This window comes from Octopus sinensis, linkage group LG2 (assembly GCF_006345805.1).
Source record: "Octopus sinensis linkage group LG2, ASM634580v1, whole genome shotgun sequence".
NCBI classification, from domain to species: domain Eukaryota; kingdom Metazoa; phylum Mollusca; class Cephalopoda; order Octopoda; family Octopodidae; genus Octopus; species Octopus sinensis.
The window spans coordinates 145,422,560-145,435,059 of record NC_042998.1 but is presented as its reverse complement, the minus strand read 5'-3'; positions in this window follow the sequence as shown (position 1 = coordinate 145,435,059).

Genomic DNA, 12,500 nt, shown 5'->3' with positions numbered 1-12,500 from the left:
GATTGAATTTGTTTTGTGTTTTTTCCTTCAACTTTAAATCCTGTAACATTTTGAAAATATCTCTCTCAAAGGTTTTAGTTGTTTATTCCCTGATGGACATCTAGTTCTCAGGTCCTAATTTATTGCTTTCGTTCTGTCTATTTTATTAATTTTGTCAAAAGAGAATGCCTTCCTTTTCATTCTTTTCATTAGATTTTCCAGACTATATATTTTTCATAAACTGTTTGTAAGGTTAACCTATATTCTTGGCTCATGTGCCAATCGGAAGTATGCTTATTACTTTAGTTATGCTTGGAGGTAATAAAGATGAGTTTAATAAAAAAAAAATATGGACTATAGAATCTAAAAATTATGGATATATAAATCTAGCTTTATAAGATGCTATCTACGTTGAAAGTCAACAGAGTTTGCTTTAGAAGCTTTGAGATGTATTGAAAGATACAGATAAGGAAATAATTTTATACTCAAACGCAGGATACTGCTAATAATATAGCACGAACAGAATAAACTATACATATTATGCAGAACAATCTGTCGGCGGCCAGCCATGAGACTCAAACTCACATCTTTCAATACATCTCAACGCTTCTAAAGCAAACCTGTTTGTTGACTTTCGACGTAAGTTGAATTTAACGTACGATATAAAACTAGATTTATATATCCTAAATTTACAGAAGAATTTGTGGTTGGGGCAGTTTAGCTTAATGGCAAAAAAGCACTTGACGTGTAATCACAGGGTTATGAATTCGTGTCTCATGTTTGGCCGCCGACAGATTTTTCTGCAAAATATGGATAGTTCATCCTGTTCATGCTATATTATTAGCATTATCCTGTGTTTGAGAATAAAATTATTTCCTTATCTGTATTTTTCAATGTATCTGAACGCTTCTAAAGCAAACGTTTTTTGCTGACTTTCAACGCAAGTTGAATTTATATATAATTACTTGTTTCAGTCAATAGACTGTGGCCATGCTGGAGCACCGCATGCACACACACACACACACTCACACACACATATATATATGTCAGTATGTATATATGTACGTGTATATATATAAAGATATATATATACCAGAGTAAGCACATGAATGTGAAACAAGGTGGAAAAAGAAAGTACTCGAATACCGGAGGTAGAGTAATATGCTTTATTATTAAAGCTCACAAAGAACTTACTCAGAGTTTCGCGTTCCCGTTCGTCGGACAATTTGGTTTAAGAATGGAACAAAAAAGTAATGTTATACTTATAAATATCCTTTTTACTATAGACACAAGGCCTGAAATTTTGGCGAAAGAGGCCAGTCGATTAGATCGACTCCAGTACCAACTGGTACTTCATTTATCAATCCTGAAATGATGAAAGGCAAAGTCGACTTCGGCGGAATTTAAACTCAGAATGTAGCAGCAGACGAATTACCTCTAAGCATTTCGCCTGGCGTGCTAACGATTCTGCCAACTCGTTGCCTTGTTATATTTATAGATATACAATTTACATTGACAGATACATATTTGAAAATTTGTTTTGTTTCATTTGTCCTTTCACCTAACGCGTTTTTAAGAACCGGTAATGTACATAAAATTAAAATATTACGATTTAAAAATCATATGTAAAATCGAAGAAAACCTTAAATCAAAATTAACTTTAGTTAGAAGGAAAAAACATGTATACCCAGAGTAAATAATTAATGGCAAATTGAATTTAAAAATATAAGAAATATTCACTTACATAAATAAATACACGTACAAGCGTATACAAGGCATTCACTTATACACACAAAAATACATACATATATACACTAAACATACAAATGTTGATACATACATATATACAAACATATACAAGAAAAATATAAATGTGAATATATATGCTTATGTATATACAGGTATCTATATACACATCATACGTGAGTATATTTTAAATGCACAGCTTAGTTGTTGCAAGTTAGAGAAAGACCGTTAGTTCTTAAAAAGACCGGTAGCTGAAAGGACCAATGAAACAAAACCAATGCTCAAATGTATATTTGTCAATGTAAATTTTATATTTATAAATACAACATAAATGTTTTGTTCCATTCTTAACCAAAACTGTCCGATGAACGGTGTGTGTGTGTGTTTACATACACACGTTTGAAGTGTTAGCATGTTAAGTTTCGTTTTAATGTTCTTCCTACTTATTGGCGAGAAAGAATACCTGAAAAGATGATATAATGTATACAAGGAGAATACAATATTTAATCATGTTAAGACATGCAATGATAAACCTAAGAAATGAAACATTTTGATAAGATTCAGTAATCTTGGAATTTCTTCAAAACCATTCTCAACGGCAAGACTTGAAGTCCGAATATCAACTCAGCATATTAGAACACCTTTTATTGAATCCATTTTAATCTAGTGTCTACAGTAAATGCAATAGAAAAATAATAGAATTACCTAAATGGTTCCGAACTACCTAGAGCTTCTTGGTCATACTCAAACCTATCATATTACATTAGATAAGAGCTATCATCCATTAGCATTTAGAGAACGTCAACTAACGGACTTGGTTCAGTTTTTATCGGAACACACGGTAAAACAAATAGCTCGTAAAACAAAATGATTTTAGAAATGTCCATACAATAGTAACTTTAAGTAGGATTGATGTATCTAAGTAATGTCCATGAATCATTGAGGTATTACTACTAGATAACGCCCCTGAATGCAGTTGGACGACTTAATAAAATATGAAATGAAAGTTTATTCGCGCGAAAACGGAACAGCTAAAAGTAAAGCTATGTAATATTTAAAAAGAGAGAAATATTCTGCATCGTTGACTGTCTTAGTTATAAATACAATAAAGCATATTTAGAATTAGAAAACGAATCACTCCCTATCACTCCCCCAACTTTCGAAACACACAAATGTCATAAATACACAAATTCCCCACGTACATCTGGCCAAAACATTTCGATTATATAATGGCCTTCAAAACAAAGCCAGTTCCTCTTTAAACAAATGTCAGATTTATAAATTTATTTCATCTTAACATCAAAATGTAAGAATTTATTCTTGTTCTATATTCTAATGATTGAACTTTCTGAGGCTGTCCATCAAATTAGAGAACCTGTTTCTTTAGGTTTCTTTATGTATTTGAGAGAAGAGACAGAACCCAGCCTCTTTCTACAATCTTCCTGAATAGTAAATGTTTTTCAGCAATAACGTATCGATTCATTTTTAATAAGTTAGGGTTGATTCGAAGGCGAATATCTGATCTTGTTTTCCATCTTCGGAGAAAACCTCCGATGTGTTTTCACAACATGCAATTCACCGGTATAAGGGTAGATTGAGATACGGCAGTGTTTTGACCTTAATGTGTGTTTCCTCAGTCAAGCCACCCGACCAGACCGATGAATTTTTAAAAAGCTTTCTTTATGCAAATCAGCAAAACAAATTATTTGCTGATGCGTGTTGATGTCTAACAAACTGATGATAATTCAGGGGTTCACGTAGAACAGCAAGAATCCAATGTTGGAATCTGCCAAAACATATTGAGAATGAATTGATACGTTACTGTTTGGATTCATGTTGTTCTGCGTGCTTACTACGAATTTATTAAATGTTTTCCCGTTTTCTTTTTTCATTTTTCGCTTTTTTTTTATTTGTAAAATTGATTATAATCCCTACAGTTCGCTCATTCATCATGTCAACTTGGAAAACTTAATCTTGGTGTAGCCTATGTAGATTATGTCATCTTGCTAGTCTCCATTGGTTTGTATAACATGCAGTCATAATTTTATTCAATTCAGTTGGTTGAAATAGAAACCATCTGCCAATTTTGCAATTTACGGAAGTGAATTACTCCTTACTTGTGGCATGTATTTACAGATAGGTGGAATTAACTAACAGAGTCTGATCTCTAAGCTTATTAGACTATATCCTGTCAAGCCAGCCAACTGTACTCTACCTCTACTAGAAGTTTATTTTGACTGATTGCAATATTTGCTGAAGTTTGTGGTTCTAATAACAAAGGTTTCAGTAAATTAGAGACTCGCGCATGGTTCTGTGATTAAGAAGCTCGCTTTGTAGCCACGTGGTTTCGAGTTCAATTCCCATTGCATAGCACCTTTGGGGAGTGTCTTCTACTATAGCCCAGGGGCGACAATTTGGTAGAGAAAATCAGTGGAAGTTTGTCATGTGTGTGAGTGTGTGTGTGCGTATGTGTGTGTATGAATGTGTGTGTGTCTTTGTATGTGTTTATCCCTCATATACATACAAATTTGACAATTTGATCTCTTTACGTTCCTGTTGATCTCTTTACGTTCCTGTAACTTTGCGGTTTGGAAGAGGAAAGCGCTAGAATAAGTACCGGACTTTAAAATAAGTACTGAGAATGATTGAAACAAGTCCAATGATTGAAACAAGTAAAAGAAAAAACAGTTTAGAACTGTGTCCCTGAAAGTGAAACGAAATATGGGTAACAGAAGGAAACGTAAATGATGAGAGCGCTTTGGAGTAGGATAGAAATGGCAAGTAGTAGTAGTAGTAGTAGTAGTAGTAGTAGTAGCAGCAGCAGCAGCAGGGTAGGTGTAGATAAAAGAAACGTCCTGTACCTCACAGGGCATAAGTTGAACACGGATGTCTTCGATTTCATAGTGTCACGACCAGGAGTGAAAATACAGGGATTCATTTCTGCCCATCGTATTTAATACCGACGGAAACTGATTGAAGTGGCTATACCAGGGTTCAAACCACAATCGGAACTCATCTTACAGACATCTCACCAATAATCTATAATACAAATAAGCAACTTTGTGAAAAGACATTTTTTTTCACCGTCGATACAAATTTAGCACCGTTGAAAATTAAATTTTATATTATTATTGACCCCGTTGCCTAACGAACACTGATTTTTCATTATGTTGCGTCACATTATTAGCAATAATGTACATTAAATGCCCTACTAACTTTATTTTAGCTTGCAGTTATGACTCTTTGATTAAAAGTAAAGTCAACCAATATGTCAACCGTCTCAATCAACTAGATATAATACATAAGATGTAACAAAATTGTATACGTCTAGTTTTACCAGAATTTGTTCATGAACAGTGATCTAGGTGTCAACTGTAGTGTGATAACCAACCACATTTGCTGTTAAGTGTTTTAAAGGGCAATAAATTGATATAATTTCCAGAATATGAATTTATTTATTTATAGATTGTCTAGTCTAGTCTGGAGTTAATAAGACTGGTGAAGCCATTGAAAAGAAAAAAGACAGAGAAAAAAAATGATCTAAGGTGATATCATTAGTGTGGGTATGAAAAGGTTTGAAAGTGATAATGACCAGATAATGTAGAAAATGAAAAAAATATCCTGAAAATGATGTATCTTAAAGAAAAGTTTGATTTGAAGAGATAATAGTTTTTTTTTTTACGAAGCACAGCAGATTGTTGTTTTAATATGGTACTGGCGAGTAAACGACAATATTATACCATGTTTAGGAACAAGATGGTATGATCTCAACAGACGAGTCCAAACTGGATGAAGAAACTCTGAATTAAATATCACTCTTCAGGGGTGTACCAGTAAATTAGCTGGCTTTAATGAGTACAGTTTCATTCCAGACAAAGTTACTTTCTAGAAACTGTCAGAAATTTGTTCTTTATCCACTTAACGTTAGAGACATCGAATCGAAATGAAGTTCTGCTCTGTTGGACACTTGGAGGTTTGTGAGGTAATTACATTTTCATTTGGGGTCGGCTATAACTTAAAATTAAAAAGTTTAGCGAGAAAACTAAGTGATTTGGGTTGCACTTCGGGCAACAGTTTTCTGCAATAACACAAGGCTGACAAAGTCTTGTGAATAAATTTAGCAGACGGAAACTGTGCAGAAACCTTTCATATATATGTGTGTGTATTTGTCCTCCACCACTGCCTGACAACAGACAAAAGATTCCGGTAGACTAAGCGCCAAACTTTAAATAAGAACACAAATGGGATTTAAAATTAACGACAGCTGTTTCGGTAGAATTTTATTTATGTCTTCATAAATTACATCATAGCATATAACCAGCCATACTCAGGTAAAATTTTAATCAGATATCAAACCAATATGAAGAATCCAACCAACCTCGCTGCAATTACCTGTCATTAAACATATATCAATATGTTTAAAATTTTACTTGAAGACGGTGGTTTTTTTCTTATGATGTAATCAATGATTACATAAACAAAACTCTACCAAAACAGCTGTTGTAAATTTTAAACCGCATTTGTGTTTTTTAATACCTACGCCGCACCTAAAACCAACCCTAAGTTGGATTTACTGTTTAAATTGGATCTAGTACTTACGTATCTACAGTATCTTACCAATACCTGATATCTTGGTTGTTTCACCTCAATGTAAAGTCTAGCCATCTCTGGCGCCTTACCTGTTGATATATCTAGATTCTATTGAATCCGATCACTAAGCTATGTCCGTTTATTATTCGCTTCGTTATGAATATTATTTCGTTTGTATATTGTATATTGTATAAAACATATTTATTTTATGTTTGTACGTTCACTTTCTGTTTAATCGCTATTTCCGTTCAATCGCTATTTCCCGGCGTCTTCTCGTCACTGACGCCACCAAAGGGGAACACGATAATCGTTAAAGGCATGAAATGGCTGAGATCCTTTGGGCGATAACTGACGAAGATTGGCGACATTCTGTGTGTTTCCCATTTGTTTCCTTTCTTTGTGCTTATATATATTATGTTTTTAAACACACACACATACACACGAACACACACACACACATATATATATATACAACATCTCACAAATATATACAACACACACATACATACATACACACACACACACACACACACACACACACACATATATATATATATATATATATATATATATATATATATATATAACTCCTCGCACAAATCAGATATGGCAGTACCATGAAAACAAAAATGAAATATATTGTTTTTTATGGAGAAATTGTAAACAATAGATTCCAGACTATTCTTTATTTGCCACTTATAGAAGAATACAAGAAAGTGAAAGTAGAGCAAAACCATTTCTGGTTGAATTTATATAGTTTATAATTGCATATGCTTCTCAACAAGTGCGAAACTGTTTGTTGAAGAAACGTTTAAGAAAGTCTGAGAGCAGCAGAAACATCACAACAGACATCATAATAAGAAACAGGAAAATATAAGAGAACGTTTGAAGTAGTTGAGTCGAAATAAGAATAAGACAAATTTTGTTGTAATAACAAATAAAGTGAAACAACATAGCAGACAAAGTAAGAGAATTAAATTTGGAGTGACGAAATATAAGACATTGCCTAAAGTGAAAGACCCTCGAGAATTACATACATAGATACATGTGTGCGTGTGTGTGTGTGTGTGTGTGTGTGTGTGTGTGTGTGTGTGTGCGTGTGCGTGCGTGTGTGTGTGTATGACTATATGAAATATAGGATTTGAAAAGACATAAATATGTGGAATAATAATAATAATAATAACTATAGCAAAAACAACAATAATGATAATGATGACGATGATGATGATGATGATGATGGTGATGATGATGAAGATGATGATGATGATGGTGGTGGTGGTGGTGGTGATGATGATGATGATAATGACAACGGTGACGATAACGATGATTTTGTGAGAAACTTGAGTGTTCGATAGAGTTGTTACAAGAAGTTTGTCAGACTCACTAGGAAATTTTTAGAGAGTTGAAAAGAACAAATAATAGTGTTTCACTGGTACTTAATTTATTGACCCCGAAAGTATGTAAGACAAAATCAACCTCGGTGGAATTTGAACTCAGAAGACGGGCGAAATGCCGCTAAGCATTTTGCTCTTCTTGATTGTTCTGTCAGTGTTGACTGAAAAACCCCGGATGATAGTGACATTTTTACCTCCAGCGACTGGCTCAGGATGACGTTCAAACCAGTAAGCAGGAGTGCTGATTTTGTAAGGTTTACATATTTTCCAATGTAAATACTGTCCTACCCTGTCGTGGCGATTTTGTATTCGCTTGGTGTCAGCACAGGACATCCCGAAACAAGATGTTTCGTCAGATGTTTCGTAGAATCCGCATTTAGGATCAGAACCGTTTTGAAGAACGTTAGCCTGGTACTTTTTCATAAGCAAGCCTTGATTTTGTGCCGCCAATATGAAACCTTCAGTCTTTGCTTCAGTTCTGAGCTTCTTAGCCACTGATTGCTTGATCTACATCAGCATTTCGATTTCGAAGTATATAATGTCCATGCAGAGGCTTCTGGCTCCACCGCTCCTCAATTTGTTTCTGCCCGTTCTTTATTGCAGTCTATTTGATCCGTTTTGCTTGTTTTGTTTGTTTTTGGTGGCAGTGGTTTAAGGTTCTTCCTCTACTTCAGGGTTATTATCACTTCCCTTTCGAATTTGCAAGCTTCCTTGATAACAGAATGTGATCTTTTCCTGCTTTCGTGTTAGCACACAAGCTGCAACATCCAGTCCTCTGTACTACATGTTCATTGACATTGTGGAGGTCTTATAGCTCAGTTTTACCTGCATCATTCCTCTTCCCCCATTACTTCTAGGTAGGTACAGATCAACGTCTGCTTTTGTGTGGTGCATGTTCTTAGATGTTAGTAGTCTTCTTTTCTTCCTGTCCAGGCGTTGGAGCACTGTAAGTTTCCAGTTAATAATAAAACTGTATTGGACTACTGTAAGTGTCAGGGTGTTAATGACTTCGATGCGATTTTGGAGTCGAATTCAGTTTTTAGTATGAGTCATATTCTCCTCTCCTGTAATACTCTTATTCTTTCCTTCATAGTAGCATGTTATGTACCATCTCCTTCGTTTGACATGGATTGACTACAGGAAAGCGTTTGATAGTGTCCCACATAATTAGAAAATCAAGGCCCTTGAGATATATAAGATCCTCTCCTGTCGTCTCCAAATCCTTACAAGGTAGCAATGCAAGTGGAATACACGTCTCCTTCTAAACCATAGTAATGGGATGAGCCAATCTAACAACATCAACATCGAACGTCGCATCTTTTAAGGTGACTCCCTTTCCCCATTACTCTTTTGCATGGCACTGATCCCACTCTCAAACGAACTGTGTAATACCAGGTATGGGTTCAAAGTGTATAATATTATAGTAAACCATCTGTTTGCTAGAAATGACGAAGAACTAGTAGGGCTGTTAACAACTGTTAAAGAGTTCAGCAATGACATCGGGATGGATTTTGGCCTTCATAAGTGTACTAAAGCAATTTTTGTAAGAGGCAAACTCAAGCAAACAGCTTCCATTAAATTAGATACCGACATTACCATCAAGAAGCTTGACCCACAAGAAATTTATTATTATTATTATTATTATTATTATTATTATATTATTATTATTATTATTATTATTATTATTATTATTATTATTATTATAATAATAATAATAATAATAATAATAATAATAATAATAATAATAATAATAATAATAATAATAATAATAATAATAATAATAATAAGAAGAAGAAGAAGAAGAAGAAGAAGAAGAGCAACAACAAGAATTCCTTCTACTGTAGGTACAATATTGATTGATATTTATTTTATCGACCACGAAATGATGAAAAGCACAAGCATTTTGCCTGACATGCTTAACGATTCTGCCAGTTTGCAAACCTAATAATAACAACAACAATAATAACAGCAGCAGCAGTAGCAGCAGCAGCACCAGCAGTAGTAGTAGTAGTAGTAGTATAGTAGTAGTAGTAGTAGTAGTAGTAGTAGTAGTAGTAGTTTTTTCAACTATTACTATTAATGATATTGGTTTCACATTTTGGCACAAGGCTAGCAAATTAGAGGGAGGGGGGAAAGTCGATTACATCGAACCCAGAACTCAAACTGAGAACAAATGATTTTGTACGAAGAAGCGATCTAGCTTCTAAAAAGGTTCTGTATTTAAGAGAACCACCAAAGTAACGTTAGTTAGCTATGTCGAAAGTTAACTAATCTCAGAATGATCTACCGGGTACCATAAAAGTGTGTTTGGTACTGATTATATCAATTTACACCACTATCTTTGAATTTAAATCAGATCTAATGAAGCTACTTAAATGAGGAAATGCAATATCTTATATTGAGTTAATCAAGATATCAACTAAGAAAGAATAATATACAATACGTTAGCATTTTTGGATTTATGGTAAAGAGCTTTTATGCTTTTATCCAAAAGCAAAATTTGAAAGATTGTGATCACACATGAGCCTTTGTTAAAATCAAGATTGAATCCAAACTCTTGATATAATGATGTCTAGATATATTTTTGCATTTAGACAGCTTTTATCGTTTCGCTTTACGATACACTGTCCTCAGTCTCTCTCTTCCTGTCTATTCTATCTCTATATCTCACTATTCATGTATGTATGTATGTATGTATGTATGTATGTGTATGTATGTATGTATGTATGTATACATGCATGCGTGAATGTTTGTATGCATCTATATATGTTTGTATGTATGTTTATAAGTGACTATGTATATATGTATGCGTGTATGTATGAATGCATGTACGAGTATGTATATATACGCATGCATGTCTATATGTATATATTATGTATGTGTGCATATGTATGTGTATATGCATGTATGTGTATATATATATTTATGTATGAATGTATGTATAAATGGATGTATATATGTACATGTATGTGTATTATGTGTATATATATCTATGGATGTATGTATATCTGTATGTACATGTGTATGTGCCTCCAGAAAGAAAGTTTCGTCTTTACAAACAGTTATACAACATCAGAATTGTATAAATATGAATGTAGTTGTGTATAAGTTGAATATAAGATACCCGTAGAGTGTGCATAACATTATGTAATGTGTACATATCATGTGCTTTCTAAAAGAAACACTTAAAATACACATATACATCGACGCACATACATACATGCTCCAATACTGTCGCTCAAATATCACCGACATTTACACACATGCGCATACATAAGCACACAGAGACAAGTACCCGCACGCAGGCGTGCGCACACTCAAACACATACCCATACACACACATACGCACACGCGTGCGCATACACGCACGAAAACACACACGCATATAAAACATTTATATACATATAAGCATACACAATCAGACACAAACACAGAAACGTACATACATATATACAGAAACACATACGTGCACACACACGCACTATGACAAATACATATACACACAAACACACATACACAAAAACATTTACATATAATATGGCAGTCCCGGTTGGGGCGAATGCTACTGTTGTTTAGCCCTAGGAAACATCATCTCCAGTTGGCTATACGACACACTATCTGTGTCCTTATATATTCGAACAGATCCCAACCGAAACTGCACTATTATATTGGCAAATAACCTTTACTTTGAAGTACTGTTGCTGTATATCTCTCGTTGGGAGACTTAGAAGTAATAATGTTTCTATTTAGTAGATCAGTGATTATGTATCACTCTGAAAATTATATATTTTCGAACGGACATTTTAGCAGCGCCACCCTCAGCCGAGTGATTATTCCGTGCCAAAAAAGGGAAATAAACCTTATACCACGGTCCACAGATATTACTCTATGCTGGCGTGAGGATGCTGAACACCCCGGTCCGAAAATATAAGGACGCAGATAAATTGTCGTATAGCCAGCTGGAGACGATGTTTCTTGGGCCTAAGCAACAGTAGCATTCATCCCAACCGGGACTGCCATATTTTATTGGCAAATAATCTTTACTTTAAAGTACTGTTACTATATGTTTCTCGTTGAGAGATTTAGAAATAATAGCGTTTCTATATATATATATGTGTGTGTGTGTGTGTGTCTAATATATATATATATATATATATATATATATATATATATATATATATATATATGTACATATATATATATACGTACATACACACAAGCAAGCATCCATATATACATGTGTATGCATATATACATATCTATACATAGATAGATAAATAGTACATAGACACGTACATACAAACAAGCACGCATACATGTATATATGTGTATGCATATATACATACATGCATGCACATATATTGGCATATATATGTATATGTGTATGTATATATATATATATATATATATATATATATATATATATATATGTATATATGTGTGTGTGTGTGTGTGTGTGGTGTGTGTGTGTGTGTGTGTGCGTGCGTGTGCGCGTGTGTGTGTGAGTGTATACAGTGTGAGGTGCATGTGTGAGCACATAGATAAAAGCAATGGAAGCAGGTATTAAAATTAAGACTTAGTCTGCTGCAAGCGATCTGTTGTATTCTACTTTATTTTTTCTGAACAGAATTTCAGCATTTCGCCTCATGTTCCATTGCTGGCGGGAACATATATCAAACACTGTAGGTAAAGATGACTGGAGATTAAAATCTATTGATAGATACCTTACTATCACATACGATCTTACGTTCATACCATCACGTTCGTACAATTAACTCTATTCATCGTTCG